The sequence below is a fragment of the Cervus canadensis genome, chromosome X (assembly GCF_019320065.1).
Source record: "Cervus canadensis isolate Bull #8, Minnesota chromosome X, ASM1932006v1, whole genome shotgun sequence".
NCBI classification, from domain to species: Eukaryota; Metazoa; Chordata; class Mammalia; order Artiodactyla; family Cervidae; genus Cervus; species Cervus canadensis.
In genome coordinates this window covers 52,090,040-52,114,160 of record NC_057419.1, presented here as the reverse complement: position 1 = coordinate 52,114,160, position 24,121 = coordinate 52,090,040, and the positions used below count along the sequence as shown (strand labels likewise).

The following is a 24,121-nucleotide window of genomic DNA, read 5'->3' as shown; positions in this document are numbered from 1 at the left end:
CCCATGGTAGGGGGATATAAAATAGTATGTCAGAATCCATCACTTGAAAGCCCCCCAAAAAAACAGTAACCATGGAAAGATGGGGATGTTGGGAACTTTTTATAATTTTTCGAAGTTGAAATTCGAAAGGCAAAAAAGAAAAAAACAATACACGGGGTTGGAGCAGGGTATAGAGAGCAACAGCAAGATCCTTTAGCAGATTTTACAGCACAAGTCAAGAAGATGGACCCAGGCAACTCATAAGTTTGCCACTAACCACAACTAAATATAATTCAAAATACCTGAGAAACCTCCAACTAATAAAAAAATTAAAAAAAAATTAAAAAAAAAAAAATACCTGAGAAAGCCCAGAGATAAATACACGTACCTATGGACACCTTATCTTCGACAAAGGAGGCAAGAATATACAATGGAAAAAAGACAACCTCTTTGACAAGTGGTGCTGGGAAAACTGGTCAACCACTTGTAAAAGAATGAAACTAAAACACTTTCTAACACCATACACAGAAAGAAACTCAAAATGGATTAAAGATCTAAATGTAAGACCAGAAACTATAAAACTCCTAGAGGAGAACATAGGCAAAACACTCTCCGACAAGATCCTCTATGACCCACCTCCCAGAATATTGGAAATAAAAGCAAAAATAAACAAATGGGGCCTAATTAAATGTAAATGCTTTTGCACAACAAAGGAAACTATAAGCAAGGTGAAAAGACAGCCTTCAGAATGGGAGAAAATAATAACAAACGAAGCAACAAAGGATTAATCTCAAAAATATACAAGCAACTCCTAAAGCTCAATTCCAGAAAAATAAATGACCCAATCAAAAAATGGGCCAAAGATCTAAACAGACATTTCTCCAAAGAAGACAATACAGATGCTAACAACACATGAAAAGATGCTCAACATCACTCATTATCAGAGAAATGCAAATAAAAACCTCAATTGAGGTACCCTTACACGCCATATCAGAATGGCTGCTTTATCAAAAGTCTACAAGCAATAAATGCAGGAGAGGGTGTGGAGAAAAGGGAACCCTCTTACACTGTTGGTGGGAATGCAAACTAGTACAGCCACTATGGAGAACAGTGTGGAGATTCCTTAAAAAACTGGAAATAAGGGATCGAACCCAGGTCTCATGCACTGCAGGCGGATTCTTTACCATCTGAGCTATCAGGGAAGCCTGTGAGAAGTCATAGTTGGTTGCTTTTCCCATATTTCCTTTGCCAGTACTGATTTAGGAAAGGAAACCATTGTGGCTCGGCTGGTAAAGAATCCGCCTGCAGTGTGGGAGATCTGGGTCCGATCCCTGGGTTGGGAGGATCCCCTGGAGAAGGGAAGGGCTACCAACTCCAGTGTTCTGGCCTCGAGAATTCCATGGACTGTATAGTCCAGGGGGTCACAGAGAGTTGGACACGACTGAGTGGTTTTCATTTTCAAAGTTTTTCAAACAAGTAAGAGAGAACAGGAAAATATCTGGCATGTTACATTCATCTGAGAGACACTCATGTTGTTAAAATGTGAAATCTATCAAGCATACAGTAACTAATCTGAGATGAGGTATAAGGTATAATAATTCCTGGCAGTGAGGAGCGCTGCTCATACTGTCTACTTACTCTGGCTATGACAATTCGCTTTACATTGCTCCCTTTGATACACCTGAGTCAGAATGCTATCTTTAACAATACCTGAAGGAGTTCTGTAACACAGGTTTTTTAAAAACAATGAATATACAGGAATAAACTATGTACAGTTCACCAAACATGACTATAATTACATATGAACTACTATGTTTATTTAATTGTGTTCCACAAATAAAATTAAGCTTCTCTTATCTAAAAAAAAAAAAAAAAAACTGAAATAGAACTGCCATGAGCATGACCGCCCGCAATCCACTCCTGGGCATTACACACCGAAGAATACCACAATGAAAGAGACAGTGCCACCGCAAATGTCCTTGCGCACTATTATAATTGCCAGGACAGATGGAAGCAACCTAAGATGCCCATGCAGCAGGCGAATGGATAGGAACTATGGTACTATACACATGGAAATATACTCAGTCCATGTAAAAAATACATGTGAATCAGTTCTAATTGAGAGGATAAACTGACCCATTACACAGAGTGAAGTAAGCCATCGAAAGTAACACCCATGACAGTATACTAATTGCATATTATGGAATTTAGAAAGATGATAAAGATTAACCACTGCATAAGCAAGACAGAAAAAGAGACAACAGATGTATACGAAACAGACTTTGGACTCTTGGGAGAAGGCGGAGTGGGATGATCGGAGAATAGCATTGAAACTGTATATTAAAGTGTGAATCAGATCGCCGCAGGTTGGATCCTGAAGACAAGTGCTCAGTGGCTGGTGCACTGGGAAGACCCCAGAGGGATGGAATGGGTAGGGAGGGTGGGGGGGGGGTTCAGGATGGGGAACACATGTATCACTGGTGATTTCATGTCATGTATGGCAAAAAATCACTTCAATATGTAAAGTAATTGCCTCCAACATAAAATAAAAGAAAAATAAATCCTTATGATCAGCATTAACTAACCACAAAAAAAAAAAAAAAAAAACCTGGAAAGTTCCCCCCCCGCCCCCCCAAAAAAAGAAGTGAACTGAAAGACCCTATAGACTTGGGCAGTTGTCAGAATTTGTGCTGCCAGACAGATGGCATCAATGCTCTCAGAACAATGAGACAAGTCAAAGGCTTAATTCATTCAACTGAGCACCATCACTGCATATGGATTACAATTTACAGTTCATAATGTACACTTCCACTAATTCAGTTCAGTTAGTCACTCAGTCGTGTCCTACTCTTTGTGACCCCATGGACTGCAGCACGCCAGGCTTCCCTGTCCATCATCAACTCACAGAGCCGACTCAAACTCATGTCCATTAGTCAGTGATGCCATCCAACCATCTCATCCTCTGTTGTTCCCTTCTCCTCATACCTTCAATCTTTCCCGGCATTGGGGCATTTCCAATGAGTCACTTCTTCCCATCTTGTGGCCAAAATATTGGAGTTTCACCTTCAGCATCATTCCTTCCAATGAATATTCAGGACCAATTTCCTTTAGGATGGACTGGTTGGATCTCCTTGCTGTCCAAGGGACTCTCAAGAGTCTTCTCCAACACCACAGTTCAAAAGCATCAATTCTTTGCCACTCAGCTTGCTTTACAGTCCAACTCTCACATCCATATATGACTAATGGAAAAACCATAGCTTTGACTAGATGAACCTTTGCTGACAAAGTAATGTCTCTGCTTTTTAGTATGCTGTCTAGGTTGGTCATCGGAGAAGGCAATGGCAACCCACTCCAGTACTCTTGCCTGGAAAATCCCAGGGACAGAGGAGCCTGGTAAGCTGCAGTACATGGGGTCGCTGGGAGTCGGACACAACTGAGCGACTTCACTCTCACTTTTCACTTTCATGCATTGGAGGAGGAAATGGCAACCCACTCCAGTGTTCTTGCCTGGAGAATCCCAGGGATGGGGGAGCCAGGTGGGCTGCCATCTATGGGGTTGCACAGGGTCAGACACAACTGAAGCGACTTAGCAGTAGCAGCAGGTTGGTCATAACTTTTCTTCCAAGGAGCAAGCGTCTTTTAATTTCATGGCTGCAGTCACCATCTGGAGTGATTATGGAGCCCCCAAAAATAAAGTCCCTCACTGTGTCCACTGTTTCCCCATCGATTTGCCATGAACTGCTGGGACCAGATACCATGATCTTAGTTTTCTGAATGTTGAGTTCTAAGCCAACTTTTTCACTCTCCTCTTTCACTTTCATCAAGATGCTCTTCCATTCTTTGCTTTCTGCCATAAGTGTGGTGTCATCTGCATATCAGAGGTTATTCATATTTCTCCCAGCAAACCTGATTCCAGCTTTTGCTTCATCCAGTCCAGCATTTCTCATAATGTATTCTGCATATAAGTTAAATAAGCAGGGTGACAATATATAGCCTTAACATACTCCTTTCCTGATTTGGAACCAGTCTGTTGTTCCAAGTCCAGTTCTAACTGTTGCTTCTTGACCTGCATACAGATTTCTCAGGAGAAGGGTAAGGTGGTCTGGTATTCCCATGTCTTTAAAAATTTTCCACAGTTTGTTGTGATCTACACAATCAACGGCTTTGGCATAGTCAATAAAGCAGAAGTAGATATTTTACTGGAACTCTCTTGCTTTTGTGATGATCCAGCAGATGTTGGCAATTTGATCTCTAGTTCCTCTGCCTTTTCTAAATTAAGCGTGAACATCTGGAAGTTGACAGTTAACATACTGTTGAAGCCTGGCTTGGAGAATTTTGAGCACTACTTTGCTAGCATGTGAGATGAGTGCAATTGTGCGGTAGTTTAAACATTCTTTGGCATTGCCTTTCTTTGGGATTGGAATGAAAACTGACCTTTTCCAGTTCTGTGGCCACTGCCGAGTTTTCTAAATTTGCTGGCATACTGAGTGCAGCACTTTCACAGCATCATCTTTTAGGATTTGAAATAGCTCTACTGGAATTCCTTCTCCTCCACTAGCTTTGTTCATAGTGATGCTTCCTAAGGCCCACTTGACTTCACATTCCAGGATGTCTGGCTCTAGGTAGGTGATCACACCATTGTGGTTATCTGGGTCATGAAGATCTTTTTTGTATAGTTCTTCTGTGTATTCTTGCCACCTCTTCTTAATATCTTCTGCTTCTGCTAGGTCCATACCATTTCTGTCCTTTATTGTGCCCATCTTTGCGTGAAATGTTCCCTTGGTATCTCTAATTTTCTTGAAGAGATGTGTAGACTTTCCCATTCTATTGTTTCCCTCTGTTTCTTTGCATTGATCACTGAGGAAGGCTTTCTTATCTTTCCTTTTTTCCTTTGCCATTAGCTTCTCTTCTTTTCTCAGCTATTTGCAAGGCCTTCTCAGACAACCATTTTGCCTTTTTGCATTTCTTTTCCATGGGGATGGTCTTGATTCCTGTCTCCTGTACAATGTCACGAACCTCTGTCCATAGTTCTTCAGGCACTCTATCAGATCTAATCCCTTGAATCTATTTGTCACTTCTACTGTATAATCGTAAGGGATTTGATTTAGGTCATACCTGAATGATCTACTGGTTTTCCCTACTTTCTTCAATTTAAGTCTGAATTTGGCAATAAGGAGTTCATGATCTGAGCCACAGTCAGCTCCCGGTCTTGTTTTTGCTGACTGTATAGGGCTTCTCCATCTTTGGCTGCAAAGAATATAATCAGTCTGATTTTAGTATTGACCATCTAGTGATGTCCATGTGTAGAGTCTTTTCTTATGTTGTTGGAAGAGACTGTTTGCTATGACCAGTGCGTTCTCTTGGCAAAACTCTGTTAGCCTTTGCCCTGCTTCATTTTGTACTCCAAATCCAAATTTGCCTCCAGGTGTTTCTTGACTTCCTACTTTTGCATTCCAGTCCCCTATAATGAAAAGGACATCTTTCTTGGGTGTTAGTTCTAGAAGGTCTTAAGGTCTTCATAGAACCGTTCAACTTCAGCTTCTTCAGCTTTACTGGTTGGGACACAGACTTCGATTACTGTGATACTGAATGGTTTGCCTTGGAAACAAACAGAGATCATTCTGTTGTTTTTAAGATTGCATCCAAGTACTGCATTTCGGACTCTTTTGTTGACTATGATGGCTCTCCATTTCTTCTAAGGGATTCTTGCCCACAGTAGTAGATATAATGGTCATCTGATTTAAATTCACACATTCCAGTCCATTTTAGTTGACTAATTCCTAAAATGTTGATGTTCACTCTTGCCATCTCGTTTGACAACTTTCAATTTGCCTTGATTTATGTACTTAATGTTCCAGGTTCCTATGCAACATTGCTCTTTACAGCATCGAACCTTGCTTCTATCACCAGTCACATCCACAACTGGGTATTGTTGTTGCTTTGGCTCTGTCTCTTCATTCTTTCCGGAGTTATTTCTCCACTGATCTCCAGTAGCATATTGGGCACCTACCGACCTGGGGAGTTCATCTTTCAGTTTCCTATCTTTTTGCCTTTTCATACTGTCCATGGGGTTCTCAAGGCAAGAACACTGAAGTGGTTTGCCATTCCCTTCCTCAGTGGATCACGTTTTGTCAGAACTCTCCACCATGACCCGTCCATCTTGGGAGGCCCTACAAGGCATGGCTCATACTTACACTAATGCCATATGTTTAAGAAACCATCATTCGGGTTGTGAAAGGAAGAATGTTCCCAGTCAAATTCTCACCACTCTTGGTTACACAGGTGTGTTCACCTCACAGTAAATCTCTAAGCTGTACCTCTGGATTTGCATGCTATTTTGTACACGTGTTATAAAAGTTAAAAAAAAAACTTACCAGCATCCTCCATTAAACACCTTATTGCAGAAACACTTAAATGGCAGAGCATTCCAGTCACTTGGAATAAACGGGCTCACTGGTTGAAATAGAAATATAACCACTTGTGGACTGCTGTCACATGGATAATAAGAGCCAACCTTGCATCTAAATGTATAGGGGAGAAATTATTCATTGATTAAGGGGTGGGCAGACTGGGCCACTTAACCTAGAACAGGCCAATTCAACAATTTCCAAATTTGGAGCAACTGTAAACTCTCTTAAAGTTTCTTCTAACCTCTAAAAAGTAATACATGAAGTGAAACGCTTGCTGTTTGCAGTTGCAGGATATAAAATTAACACACAGAAATCCCTTGCATTCCTATACACTAACAATGAGAAAACAGAAAGAGAAATTAAGGAAACAATACCATTCACCATTGCAACAAAAAGAATAAAATACTTAGGAGTATATCTACCTAAAGAAACAAAAGACCTATACATAGAAAACTATAAAACACTGATGAAAGAAATCAAAGAGGACACAAACAGATGGAGAAATATACCGTGTTCATGGATTGGAAGAATCAATACTGTCAAAATGGCTATACTACCTAAAAAGTAAAACATGGCATTTGAATATGTAACAAAAATTAATAGAAATTGGGTAACTAGGAATCAATTTTTGAAGTTTCACAACATTCTTAATATGTGACACTGCATGGAATCATCAAATCAGGACTGAGAATAACTGGTCTGAATCAGCATAAAATGCCTTTGTGAGTCAGGACACGTAACCAAACCTGTGACACAGTCAACCCTACACAGTGGTCAAAAGGTTATGTAACAGGGCGGTATTGGAAGGTGAGTACTCTATATGTACCCAGACTATAATTAATTTAATATGCTTTTAAGATACGTGTTTTAATCAAGGGCCTACTATGCACTGTGGGAGACACATTTTAGGGGGATAAAATGTTATTTTTATTTGGATAAAAGAAGATTCAGTCGACTAATATATATTGAAGGGCTTACATGGCTAGGTGGCAGGATGCAATGTTTTTTCGGAAGACATATTTTATACTCTTTAGCATCTCAGGCTACTCAGGAAGGCAGGGGGGTGGGTAGTATTACTAGTAACAGAGATGGAACAATTGTAGAAAAATAAAATATGATGTGTAATCAGGTGCTAAGCAGTACAGTATTAACTGTAAGTAGAGCAACAATAGTTCAAGGAAGGGGTATATTCAGTATGGTTTAGTATAGCTGCACAAGTGGAGGAAGGAGTGGGTACATAATATGGATCTTCTAGTATGGGTGGGTAAAGTTACTGAAAAAGAGGGTGTTCCAAGCCAGGGCAGGTACATCTAAGCAAAGGGCAAGGCAGTGTAAATTAGCAAGAGGCAGAGCTGTGCTACTCAAAGCATAGATCAAAGCCTTGTGTGTGCTCAGTCACTCAGTCATGTCTGACTCTTTGGGACCCCATGGACTATATTGCCTGCAAGTCTCATCTGTCCATGGAATTTTCCAAGCAGGAATACTGGAGTAGGTTGCCATTTCCTTCTCCAGGGGATCTTCCCGACCCAGGGGTCGAACTCAGGTCTCCTGTATTTCCTGCATTGGTAGGCAGAATCTTTATTACTGCACCACCTGGAAAGCCCTGCAAAGCCTTGTGCCAGTCCCCAAATATTACTACCAGTGTTCCCCAAGGCTAGTCCAGAAATTAATAAGCATTTTAGAACATTTTATAGCAATTTGACAGAGTAATTTGATGTTTCGTGACTCTAACAATAAATACATCTTTATTTACTTTGTATGTCTTTATTTACTATGCCTTTTTAATTTGATTCTCCTAATGATTTTTATTGTATTATGTAAAAGTATCAACCCACTATGAGCTAAAAGCTAAACAAACCAACCAACAAACAAACAAAACCAGTGGGTCTCTCAGCACAACTCCTTGAGAAACACTGGTTGAGGATGATGAAACATCTGACCCAAGGGGCTGGGGTATGGAGGAGAGGTAAGAGAAAACAAAGATGTATAAATGAGGTAAGGCAAGATAACAAAGACCTTGAAACCCAAGCACATGGAGGAGTTTATGCTGAAGACAATAAGCACTGGAAAATCACCCTAGGTTCACCAATAAGGAAGTGACATGAAGAAAGCAGTTACTTTGACTCTGTAATGGCCTATATGGGCTTTCCATGTGGCTCAGTGGTAAAGAATCTGCCTGCCAAAACAGGAGACACAGGTTCAATCCCTGGGTTGGGAAGATCCCCTCGAATAGGAAATGGCAACCCACTCCAGTATTCTTGCTGGGAGAATCCCATGGACAGAGGAGCCTGGGAAATCTAAAGTCCACAGGGTCACAATGAGTTGGACATGCCTTAGCGACTATACAACAACAATGGCCTATGTGACAAAAGAATCCAAAAAAGGAGTGGATATATGTATAACTGATTCACTGTGCTGTGTACCTAAAACTAACACAACATTGTAAATCAACTATACTCCAAAAAAATTTTTTTAAAGAAAGCAGCTGTTTTGTAGGGCAGAGTCCATTAGTTGGGTTTGATTGGAAGGGAGTTCAGTCTCTTGGGAAATAAAGAGATTGGAGTAATCTGGAAATCTGGTGAAGAAACTGAATTTGATTCTCCCCTATCCTGGGGTGATGGACAATCACACTGTGGAACAAGGGGCTAAGTTTAGTACACTGGCTATCTGGGGGCGAAAAAGGCAAAACAGGACTCCAAGGTTTCCTGCTGGAGGCCAGACACAAAGGGACCTCACTTCTCCAAAATGAAAAGCTAAGCCTTGAATGAGGATGACAGGTAACAAGGTATGTGATGGACCCAAAACACTTGTAAGATGAAGGGCTTTTTCTGGGGAGTGGGGGAAGGCAAGGGATATAACCATGGGAAGCAAGAAAGGTCTAGAAGAGTAACACTATAAATACTAAGTATCTATACCTCATCAAATCTGTATCATCTATAAACTAACCTATACAATTTCTACTTTGAGATCCCTCTGCACTGGAGTTACTGTATGTTAAAATGGCCACAATGGGGCGGGGGGGGGGGGTGGCCTTTCGTAAAGATCTAAACAGCTGTGCTTCCCTGAGTCTCCTTCTCACAGGCACAGGCAACACAATGTTACCTGAGATTTAACAGAGTCTAATTAAGATGGCCTCTGCTTGGGGACTTCCAGGGAAAATGTTTTATAATGCCTTGAAAACATTCTCATACAAAGTTTATAACAACACTGGTTTGTTAACATTTGGTTTGTGGTATATAAGTACTTCCAAAGATATCTTATATAAGGGGCTGTAATTTTTTTCCCCCTTGCCATAATTATCAACCCTTGTACCTGTCAGGGGTCGATTCTAATGGATTTAATAAGCAGTATTTAATAGACTGCTTTTATATAAGTATATTACTGTTAGTAATTTTCCAAAAGGATATACAAATCTCTCCCAGAATCTGGTTGAGAAAGGTATTACCAGATAAGATATCACCTATCTTGTGTAAGAAATGTGTTATTTACACCACCCACCAAGGGGATAAGGGTAGGGTGGACCACAAACAACCTTGGAAAGTTCAGAAGATAAGAAAGGATTATAGGGCTGTTGTTGTTCAGTTGCCCAGTCATGTCAGACTCTTTGGGACCCCATGGACTACATCACACCAGGCCTCCTTGTCCCTTGCCATCTCCCGGAATTTGCCCAAGTTCATGTTCATTACATGAGTGATACCGTCTAGTCATCTCATCCTCTTGATGCCCACTTCTCCTTCTGCCCTCAATCTCTCCCAGAATGAGGGATTTTTTCCAATGAGTCAGCTGTTTGTAGCAGGTGACCAAAATACTGGAGTTTAGCTTTATGGGGCTACAGTCTCTGAAAAGGTCAAATTTCTTGAAACTTCAATAAACAGACAATGTCAATGAACTTTTGCCACTGAAACATTTTAGAGACATGGGGGCGGGGGTGGGGGCACCTATGAAGATGAAAATATGTCATTTCAAAAATGTGTTGGTAACTTAAGCTGGTTCTATTGTCAGCACTCAAGCTTTTGATCTGTGTTAACTGTTGAGTGTGCCTTGCATTTTTCCTTATTACATAAGCTTCTGATTTTAAAGACTATCAAGTCCAGCAGCTCCTTTTGGAAGAGGCCTTCGACCAGCATTTTCTAAACTGAATTTTGGAACACTTGGTTATATGTTACCTCAAAAAAATTTTAAGTATGATTATTCTACGGTGCTTAAAAACATTTTCTCCCCCTCTTAGAATGCTTCTGAACCTCCTAGAAAATACTGTGTAGGAAGGCTGCCTTGCCTAAGCACAGTATTTTAAAATCAGTATTTAAAATAAAAACTAAATGAAGCAGTATACTAGAAGAAGATAAAAAGATTCATGTGAACTTTTTGGGAAAAAATATAATTACTATTAATGTATTTTTCTAAATTTCTATTATGCTAAACAAAAAAAATGTTTCAGGCACATTTGAATGAGGTGAAAAGAGTGGCAGAGATAATTTTATTTTAAAGAGTAAATATTCAGAGGCCGTGGGATAGGCCATGACTGCAGTACCTGACCCCCGAGGCAGACGTGAGGTCCGACACAGCTGAGAAGGCACAGGTCACTGCTGACACCTTCCTGGTAGCCTGTGCCTGCCACTGCTGAGGGACCCATGACCCATGGCCAATTCCCCTGGAAGAATGCACAACCTGTCTCAGGTTGTAGCAAATTCCTGTGGGCCTCTGCCACTACAGGCACTCCCCACACATCCCAGTTTTGTCTGCTCCATTCTGGGCAGACTGAGTAAGTGGGCCCTAAGCAGTCGCTACTTTCACTCCCTCATGTCTGGGCAGGGAACAGATGCCGGAGGGCAGCCTACAAGCAGGCAGGGCCAAAACCAATGCTGAGCACCAGAGGCTATGTGACCGAAGGGAATTCACTCCTAACAGTCACAGGAGCAGGGTATTAAATCCCAATTGGCTTGTGGCTGTGGACTTGGGGGGCAATTGTAGACTTTGGAAGCAAGTATGAGCCAGAATAAGGACAGATCAGAGTCTGAGCTGACCCCATAGTGACCACAGCAGGTCCAGAGACTTTCCTAGAAATATTGGATGACTTCCTCAGTGTGCAGATTGGCTGGAGCTCACTATGTGGTGAGGACATTGACAACTAAAGCCACAGGAAAATATTCTTCTTACTACCACTCTATATATATTTTTGTCTTTTTTCTTTTTCATATTGTTCTATTGTTGTTGTTGTTGTTTTTTTTACTATTCCTTTAATTAGTATTTATTTTTCCCTTTTTAATCCTTTTATTAAAAAATAAATTTATTTTATATTTTCCTATTTCTACAGTACTTTTTCATTATACTGCATTTTTTTAAATCATAGTTATCATTTTGTATTTATGCTAGTCTAGTTTTTAGTGTTTGTTTTCATTTATGGGTTTCTTTCTTTTGATTACTCTCTTTTTGTTTTGTTTTGTTTTTTTTTTTTGGTTTCTGCTTTTACTCTTTCCTTTCTTGTGTGAGTTTCTTTCTGTGTCCTTGTCTGTATAGTGCTGCTTTTACCATTTGTCTTAGGGTTTAGTCTGTCCTTTCTTTTTTTCTTTGTATGTTTGTTCGTGGTATTTTTTTTTCCATTTTTCTTTGCTATCTCTTTTTTTCTCTTTTTTTTCAGTGCTGTGTGGCCTGTGTATGCTCCAGCCAGGGGTAAGGACTAAACCTCCAAGATGGGAGACCCAAATCGAGGATGCTGGACCACCAGAGAACTCCTGAGCCCATGGAATATTAATCAGCAAGAGCTGTCCTAAAGGCCTCCCCCTCAGCAAAAAGACCTGGCCCCACCCAATGGCCAGAAAACTCCCAGTTCTGGACACCTCACACCAAACCTTCTACAAAGCAGGAACACAAGACACATGTACTGTAATGTTCACTGCACTATTTACAACAGCTAGGTCATGGAAGCAACTTAGATGTCTATCAGTAGGTGAACTGATAAGGAAGATGTGGTACATATACACGGTGGAATATTACTCAGCTATAAAAAGGAATGCATATGAGTCAGTTCTGATGAGGCTGATGAACCTAGAGCCTATTATATAGAGTGAAGTAACTCAAAATAAGAAAGACAAATACTGTATATTAATGCATAAATATGGAATTTAGAAAAATTATACCAACAATCCTATGTGCAGGGTAGCAAAGGGGAAACAGACATAAAGAACAGACTTCTGGTCTGGACTCAGTGGAAAAAGGAGATGGTGGGATGATTTGAGAAAATAGCACTGAAACACACATTACCATATGTAAAACAGATGACCAGTGCGAGTTTGACACATAAAGCAGGGCACCGAAAGCTGGTGTTCTGGGACAACATAGAGGGATAGGGTGAGAAGGGAAGTGGGAGGAGTGGTTCAAACTGGGGGAGACACATATACCTATGGCCTATTCATGCTGATATATGGCAAAAATTATCCTCCATTAAAATAAATAAATAAATTTAAAAATAAAGTGAAGAAATAAGAAAGAAACTCAGATCTACATAAAGAAGGATGACCATCAGAGAAATAATAAATGAAGGTAAAATTAAAACATAAATGAAAATATTTTTGCTATTAAAACAACAACAAAACCCAGGAACATAACACTACCGATTTGCAAACAAGCTGCCCAAAGCCATACCAAGCTCACAGAGAGCCCAAAACACACTGTCCCTTCACAGAAAAAATCCACCTCCACTGACCAGGACACAGGCACCAGTTCCCGCTAACAGGAAATCTTCACAAGGCAGTGGTCCAACCCTACCAACTGGGTGGAGACAACAAATGAAAAGAACTATGACCATGCAGCCGGCAGAAAGGAGACCCCAAACACAGTAAGCTGAACTAAATGAAAAGACGGAAACACGCACCAGATGAAGGAGCATGATAAAAAACCAACAAGACCAAACAAATGAACAGGAAATAGGCAGTCTACCTGAAAAAGAATTCAGAGCAATGATAGTAAAGATGATCCAAAACCTTGGAAATAAAATGGAGTCAGAGATAAATAGGATGAGGCATGGATGGAGAAGATACAAGAAATGTTTGGATTCATTCAAGAAAGGATTCAAGAAAAAATAAAGAACAGATTATCAGCAATAAATGACACAATAATTAAACTAAAAAATAAATTCAGTTCAGTCACTCAGTTGTGTCAGATTCCTTGTGACGCCATGGGCTGCAGCATGGCAGGTTTCCCTGTCCATCACCAATTACTGGAGCTTGCTCAAACTCATGTCCATCAAGCAAGTGATGCCATCCAACGATCTCATCCTCTTGTCATCCCCGCTGCTCCTGCCTTCAATCTTTCCCAGCATCAGGATCTTTTCTAATGAGTCTCCTCTTTGCATCAGGTGACCAAAGTATTGGAGCTTCAGCTTCAGCATCAGTCCTTCCAATGAATATTCAGGACTGATTTCCTTTACGATGGACTGGTTGGATCTCCTTGCAGTCCAAGGGACTCTCAAGAGTCTTCTCCAATACCACAGTTCAAAAGCATCAATTCTTAGCTGCTCAGCTTTCTTTATAGTCCAACTCTCACATCCATACATGACTAATGAAAAAAGCAAAGCTTTGACTAGACAGAACATGTTGGCAAAGTAATGTCTCTGCTTTTCAATATGCTGTCTAGGTTGGTCATAGCTTTTCTTCCAAGGAGCAGGCATCTTTTAATTTCATGGCTGCAGTCACCATCTGCAGTGATTTTGGAGCCAAACAAAATAAAGTCTGCCACTGTTTCCATTGTTTCCCCATCTATTTGACATGAAGTGATAGGACTGGATGCCATGATATTAGTTTTCTGAATGTTGAGTTTTAAGCCAAATTTTTCACTCTCCACTTTCACTTTCATCAAGAGGCTCTTTAGTTCTTCTTCACTTTCTGCCATAAGTGTGGTGTCATCTGCATATCTGAGGTTATTGATATTTCTCCATGCTGTCTTGATTCAAGCTTACGATTCATCCAGCCCAGCATTTCACATGATGTACTCTGGATGTGAGAGTTGGATTGTGAAGAAAGCTGAGAGCCAAAGAATTGATGCTTTTGAACTGTGGTGTTGGAGAAGACTCTTGAGAGTCCCTTGGACTGCAAGGAGATCCAGCCAGTCCATCCTAAAGGAAATCAGTCCTGGGTGTTCATTGGAAGGACTGATGCTGAAGCTGAAGTTCCAATAGTTTGGTCACCTGATGCAAAGAGCAGACTCATTAGAAAAGATCCTGATGCTGGGAAATATTGAGGGCAGGAGCAGAAGGGGATAAAGGAGGAAAAAAACATGGTTGGATGGCATCACTGACTCAATGGACATGAGTTTGAGCAAGTGCCAGGAGATGGTGAAGGACAGGGAATCCTAGTATCCTGCAGTCCATGGGGTCAAAGAGTCTGACACAACTGAGCAACTGAACAATTCCTTTTTCTTGCCTAATTCCTCTCATAAGGACTTCCAATACAGACATACCTCAGAGTTATTTTAAATTTGGTTCCAGGCTATAGCAATACAGCGAATATTACAATAAAGCAAGTCATATGAATTATTTGGTTTCCCAGTGCATATGAAATAAACTTATGTCAAAAAATGTACATACCTTAATTTTTTAATTAATTATTTTAATTGGAGGATAATTACTTTACAAGATTGTGGTAGTTTTTGCCATATATCAACATGAATCAGCCTCAGGTGCACATGTGTTCCCCCATCCTGAACCCCCCCTCACTTCCCTCCCCACCCCCTCCCTCTGCATTGTCCCCAAGCACTGGCTTTGAGTGCCCTGCCCATGCATCAAACTTGCACTGGTCATCTATTTTACATATGATTACATGCATGTTTCAGTGCTATTCTCTCAAATCATACCACACTTGCCTTCTCCCTCATATCCAAAAGTCTGTTGTTTACATCTGTGTCTCTTTTGCTCTCTTGCATATAGGATTGTCATTACTGTCTTTTAATTTCTATGCATATGCATTAATATACTGTAGTGGTTTTTCCCTGGCTTACTTCACTCTGTAACAGGCTCCAGTTTCATCCACCTCATTAGAACTGACTCAAATACGTTCTTTTTTTTTTGTTGTTGAGTAATATTCCATTGTGTATATTTACAACTTCCTTATCCATTCCTCTGCTGATGGACATCTAGGTTGCTTCCATGTCCCAGCTATTGTAAACAGTGTTGCAATGAACACTGGGGTACATGTGTCTCTTTCAATTCTGGTTTCCTCACTGTGTTTGCCCAGCAGTGGGACTGCTGGGTCCTAAAGCAGCTCTATTTCCAGTTCTGGTACAGCCACTACGGAGAACAGTATGGAGATTCCTTACATACCTTAATTTTAAAAATACTTTATTGTTAAAAATGCTCACCATCAACTGAGCCTTCAGGAAGTCATAATCCTTTTGCCGATAGAGGGTCTTGCCTCCATGTTGATGGTTGCTAACTGGTCAAGATGGTAGTTGATGAAGGTTGGGGTGGCTGTGGCAATTTATTAAAACAGGACAATAGTGAAGTTTGCTTCACTAATTGACTTTTCCTTTCATTTGAACACTTGGAGGCCATTGTAGTGTTATTAACTGTCCTAATTTCAACACTATATGTTTCAAGGAATAGGGAGGCCAAGGGAAAGGAGACAGGGAAACAGCTGGCAGTGGAACAGTCAGAACATACACAACCACAATTAAGTTCACTGTCATATGCACATGATTCGTGGCATCCTCCAAAATTGTAATAGTAACATCAAAGATCAGTGATTACAGTTTACCATGATAAATATAATAATGAAAAAGTTTGAAATATTGTGAGAATAACCAAAATGTGACTCATGTGACACCAAGACATGAAGTGAGCAAATGCTATTACAAAAAATGGCACCAAGAGACTTGCTTGAAATAGGGTTGACACAAACTTTCAATTTGTAAAAATCACAGTATCTATGAAGCACAATGAAGAAAAGTGCAGTAAAACAAGGTACACTGATACTATGCTGAATAAAAATAGTGAGACTGGGCATCCTTAACTTGTTTCTGATTTTAGAAGAAAAGCTTTCAACCTTTCACTGTTGTTAGCTGTAGTCTTATCATGTATGGCCTTTATTATGTTGAGGTACCTTCCCTCTAAGTCTACTTTGTTATTTTTTTAATCATAAATGGATGCTGAATTTTGTCAAGTGCTTTTTCTCCATCTATTTAGATGATCATATGATTTCTATCTTTCTTTCTTTTTAATGGAGATTTTTTTCTTTATTGAGTAACTTAAGACTTGGGTTGGAGAAGGCAATGACACCCCACTCCAATACTCTTGCCTGGAAAATCCCATGGACGGAGGAGCCTGGTAGGCTGTGGTCCATGGGGTCGCTAGGAGTCGGGCATGACTGAGCGACTTCACTTTCACTTTTCACTTTCATGCATTGGAGAAGGAAATGGCAACCCACTCCAGTATTCTTGCCTGGAGAATCCTAGGAACAGAGGAGCCTGGTGGGCTGCCGCCTGTGGGGTCGCACAGAGTCGAACACGACCGAAGTGACTTAGCAGCAGCAGCAAGACTTGGGTACATCAAATAAAACCAATATCTGGGGGAAAAAAATCAAAACCCACAATAGAAAAAAAAGTGAACACTGTCTGGGCCATATCAGAGCCCAGAGAATATCTTTAAATTGAAAAATTCTAGGTGCTTCATAATTGACCTTTTGATACAAAATGACCTATTAAATTTGCAATTGCGGTTCTTGGTGTTGAAGTCCATAGGACAAGCTAGGAAGTCTTCAAACCTTGAGCTGAATTCCATGAGGGTTTATTTGGCTTTTGAATCAGTTTGTCCTTGTCTAAGAGGTAGCAGCAGCAACAGCACCCACCTTCTGAGCAGCTTCTTTCTTGGCATGATGAGCCTGAAGGACCGCCACAGCCTCATCCACCTTGGAGCAGAGAGACTCGGGGGACTCCAGCATGTGCAGCAGCTCCAAGTTGTCAATCTCCAGCAGCATCCCAGTTATCTTCCCAGCCAGGTTCGAGTGCATTGTCTGGATGAGTGGGAACAGACGTTCACCCAGCATCTGCTTCTGTTCCTGGGGCGGGGGGTGCTGCAGCCAGCATGGAGGCAGTCAGCAGCTCCTGCCCCTGCACGTGGACCGCAGGCTGGGGTGCCTGCAGGGGCTGGATGGCAGGCTGAGCACTGGGGACGCTGGAGGCCTATTTGTAAGGTGCAACAGCCCGAGGAGCAGCGGCAGCAACAGCAGCCCGAGGCGCTAAGTTCTGCACAGCTGTGGGAACACCTCCAGACTGGCAGCTGTCAGTCAGCCCTTGCTGGGCGGCACCAGCCCCACCAAAGTCCATAGCCAAGCGGTCTGGGCACTCAGACCCTGTTGGAGCCAGATGGCGAAGAGCTGGACGAGGCCCAGACTGGCATATAGCACTTGGCATTCCTTGGAAGCTTTGAGGTCTCCCACCTTGCTGCCAGTGTGGATTAGGCCTCATCTGTGCTAACTGGTTTGGTGTGTAATATGGAGGTCTTCCCTGAGCCTGCGGAACTGCTAGCACAAAGCAGCCCCCAGCTACAGGCTGGAACTGATTTAAGATCTCATCCGGCCACCCGCTGCATATACTGGTTGGTCAGGTGAGCCTTTCTCTCCTCCTTTCTCTGGGCCAGAGCAACATACAGTGGCTTGGAGTCCACGATGTGTCCATTCATTTCTATGACTGCTTTGGTTGCCTCTTCAGGGGATGAGAAGCAGACAAAGTCAAATCCTTTGCTTCTCCCATCCTCTAGCATCACCTAGCACTGGTGATTGATCCAAAAGGAGAAAACTCTTTCCTTAACTTCTCGTCATCAATGGTGTCATCCAAGTTCTTAATGTTGAGTTCACCCCCTGATAGCGACTGATCCTCTCCTGCTTCAGCTGTTCAAACTTCCACTTTAACTCGGCCTGCCGCTCCATTTTCTTCTGTGCACGGCCAATGAAAATTACCTTCCCGGTGATTTCGTTTCCATTCATCTCTTCCACAGCCTTATCAGCATTCTCGTGTTTTTTTGTAACTCACGAAGCCAAAGCCTTTGGATTTCCCACTGGGATCTCTCATCACCTTGACACTTAGGGTCTTACCAAACTGGCTAAATAGCTCTTTCAGATTCTCATCATCAACCTCTTTCCCGAAGTTTTTGATGTAAACATTGGTGAATTCCTTGGCTTTGGCTCCAAGTTCAGCTTCCCGCTCTTTTCGAGACTTGAATCTGCCCGCAAACACTTTGCGGTCATTGTGGAGCATGCCGTTCATCTTCTCAATGGCCTCGTTGGCAGCCTCCTGGGTCTCGAAGTGGACAAAGGCATAACCCTTAGAGCCATTCTCATCACACACCACCTTGCAGGACAGAATGTTTCCAAAAGCAGAAAAAGTATCATAAAGTGCCTTGTTATCTATAGATTTGTCCAGGTTCTTGATGAAGACGTTTCCCACACCAGATTTTCTCAGAGACGGATCCCTCTGAGACCACATGGTCCGGATCGGCTTTCCCTTAATTACATCAAAGTTCATGGTGTCCAAGGCCCGCTCAGCGTCAGCCGGCTGCTGGAAGTTGATGTAGGCATAACACAGGGAGCGGCGGGTGATTATATCGCGGCAGGCCTGAATGGACAGCACAGGCCCGGCAGGACTGAACTTTTTGTACAGCGTGGCCTCGGTGACGTCCAAGTGCAGGTCACCCACGTACAGGGAGGCCATGGGGTCTATCTTTCATTTTGTTAATGTAGTGTATCACACTGACTAATCTGTTTGAGAACGGACCATCCTTGTGTCCCCAGAATAAATCCTACTATGATCCTTTAAATGTAAATGCTGGATTCAGTTTGCTAATATTTTGCTGAGAATTTTTGTGTCTATGTTCATCAGGGATATTGGCTTCTAATCTTTTTCTTGTGGCATTCTTATATGGTTTTGCTATCAGGGTCATGCTGGCCTTGCAAAATCAGCTTGAAAGAGTCCCATCTCTTCTATTTTTTAGAAGAATTTGACAGAGACTGGCATTAATTCTGTTAATAAAATGAAGGCATCTTCTTTGAATGACCAGTGAAGCCTCTGGCCCTGGACTTTCATTTGTTGGGAGGTTTTTGATTACTAAGTCAATCTCCTTGCTAGTAATAGGTTTGTTTATATTTTCTCTTTCATCAGTCTTCATAGGCTGTATTTTTCTAGGAATGTATCCATTTCTTTCAGGTTGTCCAATTTATTAGAGTGTAATTGGTCCATAGTAATGATCCTTTGTGTTTCTGTGGCAAACAGTTGTAACATCTCCTCTTTCATTTGTTTTTATCTTATCTCTTTCTCCCTTTTTTTTGTTGGTGAGTCTAGAAAAGGTTTGTTCATTTTATTTATCTTTTCAAAGAATAAGTTCTTAGTTTCATTGAGCTTTTCTACTATCTTTTTAGTCTCAATCTATTTCTGCTCTAATTTTTGTTATTTCCTTCCTTCTATTAACTTTGAGCTTTGTTTTTCCTTTTTCAAGGTGCTCCAGCTTTCTTTTAGTTTCCATTTGCATGGAATATCTTTCTTTTATCCCCTCATTTTCAGTCTCTGTGTGTCCTTATATTTATAGTGGGTCTCCTGTAGGCAACATATAGAAGGGTCTTAACATTTAAAGCAATTATTGATAGGTGTGTGTATTACCATTTTGTTAATTGTTTTCTGTCTGTTTTTTTTTTAGTTTCTCTCTGTTTCTTGCTCTCTTCCTTTGTGTTTGACGACTTTCTTTAGTGGTAAGTTTATATCCCTTTCTCCTTCTCTTCCATGTATTTACTATAGGTTTTTGCTTTATGGTTGTGTGTGCTTAATCGCTCAGTCATGTCTGACTCTGTGCGACCCCGTGGACTGTAGTCCACCCGGCTCCTCTGTCCATGGGGATTCTCCAGGCAAGAATACTGGAGTGGGTTGTCATGCCTTCCTCCAGGGGATCTTCCTGACCCAGGGACTGAACCCAGGTCTCCTGCATTGCGGGCAGATTCTTTGCCATCTGAGCCACCAGGGAAGCTTTTTGCTTTAAGGTTACCATAAAGCTTACATATAACAACTTATATCTATAACAGTCTATTTTAACTTGCTAATAATTTGTTTGATCCCATTTTAAAGCTCAACATTATTACTCTCCCCTTACCATGTTTTATGTTTTTCATGTCACATTTATCTTTCACCTTGTACAGCTAATTGTTGTAATCATAGTTATTTTTACTACTTTTGTTTTTTTTAAGCTTCATACTAACTTTCAGTTCAGTTCAGTAGCTCAATCCCATGGACTGCAGCATGTCAGGCTTCCCTGTCCATCACCAACTACCGGAGCTTGCTCAAACTCATGTCCATCAAGTCAGTGATGCCATCCAACCATCTCATCCTCTGTCATCCCCTTCTCCTCCTGCCTTCAATCTTTCCTAGAGTCAGGGTCTTTTCCAATGAGTCAGTTCTTCGCATCAGGTGGCCAGAGTATTGGAGCTTCATACTAGCTTTGTAAGTGACTAAACCACTACTTTTACTATATATTTACCTTTCCAGTGAGATTTAGTCTTTCGTATGTGTTACTAAATAACACCCTTTCTTTTCAGGTTACACAAGTCCCTTTAACATTTCCTATAAGGCTAGTTTAGTGGTGATGAACTCCTTTATCTTTTGTTTGCCTAGAAAACTCTCTCTTTCCCTTCTGAATAAATAACTTTGCCAGGTAGTATTCTTGGTTGGAGGTTTTTTTCTTTTGGTACTTTGAATATATTGTACCACTCCCTTCTGGCCTTCAAAGTTTCTGCTGTAAAATCTGTCTTTGGGGGATTCCCTTCTGTGTAACAAGGTGTTTTTCTCTTGCTGCTTTTAATATTCTTTGTCTTTAACTTGTGATATTTTAATTGTGTCTTGGTGTGGGTCTCTTTGGGTTCCTCTTGTTTGGAAGTCTCTGGGCTTCCTGGATATGGATGTCTGTTTCCTTCCCCAGGTCAGGGAAATTTCCAGCCATTATTTAAGAAGCAAACCAGGATCAAGTAAAAAGTTTCACAACACTGAAAGCAAATATGTAAAGTCACAAGGATAAAGTGAAAAGAGCAATTAAGATAGTATAAGAAAAACAAATATAAGATAGATGGCCAAAAAAAAAAAAAAAAAGATAGATGGCCTAAGCAGTGTATAAGAAAGACTACCATTCTCTGGCAAATATCCATTAGATAATTAAAAAATAAAAGAATCACTGAACACATCTATAAGACATTGAGAGGACGTCCCTGATGTTCCAGTGGTTGAGAATCTGCCTGCCAATGCAAGGGACATGAGTTCAATCCCTGGTCCAGGAAGATCCCACATGCTGTGGAGCAACTAAGCCCATGAACCACATCTATTGAGCCCACACACTCTAGAGCATGCATGCTACAACTACTGAAGCCAGCACATCTAGAGACTGTGCTCCAATCAAGAGAAGCCACTGCAATGAGAAGCCTGTGCACCACAGTGAAGAGTAGCCCCAGCTCACCACAATTAGAGAAAGCTCACGCTCTGCATCAAAGAGCCAATGCAGCCAAAAATAAATAAATAAAAATTTTTAAGAAAGAAATTGAGGCAATATTATCAATTAAGGAATTAAGGCTATCCTCCCACATCATTGAAACATCTCTTAATTTTACAACAGTTTGAATTTTAAAAGAAAAAAGTTCCCTAAGTGAAAAAAACAGGCTAATTATAATGCTAAATTTTATGCAGTAAATACAATAAAAATTATACATTGGATTAAATGAAATCTGACCCTGATTATAAAAATACATTTAAAAATGTCTACTCCTGCAAATGACAACAGAAACAGACTCATAGATAAAGAAAACAAACGTGGTTACCAAAGGGAGGGAGGAAGGAAGAGATGAGGGGCAGATTATGGGCATGGAATTAACAGATACAAACTACTGTGTATAAAATAGGTAAGCTGGGCTTCCCTGGTGGTTCAGTGGTTAAGACTCTGAGCTCCCAATGCAGGGGCCCTGGGTTCAATCCCTGGTCAGAAAACTAAGTCCTACATACAACAACTAAAGATCCCATGTGCTGCAACTAAGACCCAGAACAGCCAAATAAATAAATAAAAATAAGTATAAAATAGATAAGCAACAAGGATACAATGCATATCACAGGGAATTATAACCATTATCTTGTAATAGCCCATAATGGAGTATAAATCTGCAAAAATACTAAATCACTATGTTGTACACCTAAAACCAATACAATATTGTAAATCGACTATACTTCATTTTTTTAAAGGCTATTCCTTTTAGGTTTTCTAATGCAAATTAAAAGATCTTAGTCACAGAATCTGTTTCTAAACAAGCAAATTTTAAACCAAAACCAGACATTACAAAATGATTTTTTAAAGCACGAGATAATGATTTTTTAAATATCCAGGAAGTAAAACAAAATCTAATGATTTTTAATAAAACAAAAAACTGATAAATTTAACATGAGAAACACAATTTAACTGAAGAACTGTTTCATTATTTCAATATGGGAAAGCAAATTAGCAGCAAAAACAACAATGAAAGAGTTCAATATATCTAAACAAAACAATAGAATATAATTATCAGGTTCATCATAATAATCAGGTGGAAAAGTTTAGGAAAGTGTTTTTCACAAAAATTTATAATATACTCAGACTTAAAAAGTCTCAAATATGAAATGGCAGGATTCTTACATAGCAAAAAATATAAGTAGGATGAAAGAATACAAACCACATGGAAATTGTGAAATACATTTTTCTTAAATGACAACTAAATCAAGAAAGTGACTATTTAAAATTCAAATATGAATCAAAATATATCAATAGCTCTACATGTCTCTCTTAGGAAAAGGATGGTTTAAAAAAAGTAATAAAACTGATAAACCGCCAGTACAATTCAAAAAAAGAGAAAAAGCATGCAAATTATTGATTTTAAAGATATATAATTACTGCAAAGATGATATACATTATCAGTGCATTCCATATGCAGATTTTCTTTAAAAAAAGAAAAGGAATAACTTTCTAGAAAAGAAAATTCAAGTACCCAAAGTGAAATCAGGAATTTAAGTGAAATCTAGATTTCACTTAGATTTCACCCAAAGTGAAATCTAGACCATAGAAATAAACAACATTATCAATAAATTTCAAAAGAAACAAAAATGGCACTTAAATGTCTAAATAGTAAATGAATAATAATTCTATCACACAAAGATTCCTTAAACATGTCCTATCTAATTCATTTTCATGTAGTGAAAGTCAGTTTGAACTAAACCTGACTTAGGGCTATACTCTGAAAAGGAAAATTATAGTTTGGTCCTATCTGTGAACATAGATGTAAAATTCTAAACAAAATTTTACCAAACCATACACCAGCAGTTTAAAAGAATTGATCTTGACCCAGCAATCCCACTTCTGGGCATACACACTGAGGAAACCAGATCTGAAAGAGACACGTGCACCCCAATGTTCATTGCAGCACTGTTTATAATAGCCAGGACATGGAAGCAACCTAGATGCCCATCAGCAGATGAATGGATAAGGAAGCTGTGGTACATATACACCATGGAATATTACTCAGCCATTAAAAAGAATTCATTTGAACCAGTCCTAATGAGATGGATGAAGCTGGAGCCCATTATACAGAGTGAAGTAAGCCAGAAAGATAAAGAACATTACAGCATACTAACACATATATATGGAATTTAGAAAGGTGATAACGAAAACCCTATATGCAAAACAGAAAAAGAGACACAGA

At 40.2% G+C, this 24,121-nt stretch overlaps 1 protein-coding gene and 1 pseudogene across 1 annotated transcript in view; both read right to left on the bottom strand.

Moving 5' to 3' along the window:
* The window catches only part of CLCN5 (chloride voltage-gated channel 5), a 189,706-nt gene that overhangs the window by 102,623 nt on the left and 62,962 nt on the right, over nt 1–24,121 (bottom strand). The window lies entirely within an intron of this gene.
* LOC122434454 lies at nt 17,167–20,271 on the bottom strand (annotated as a pseudogene).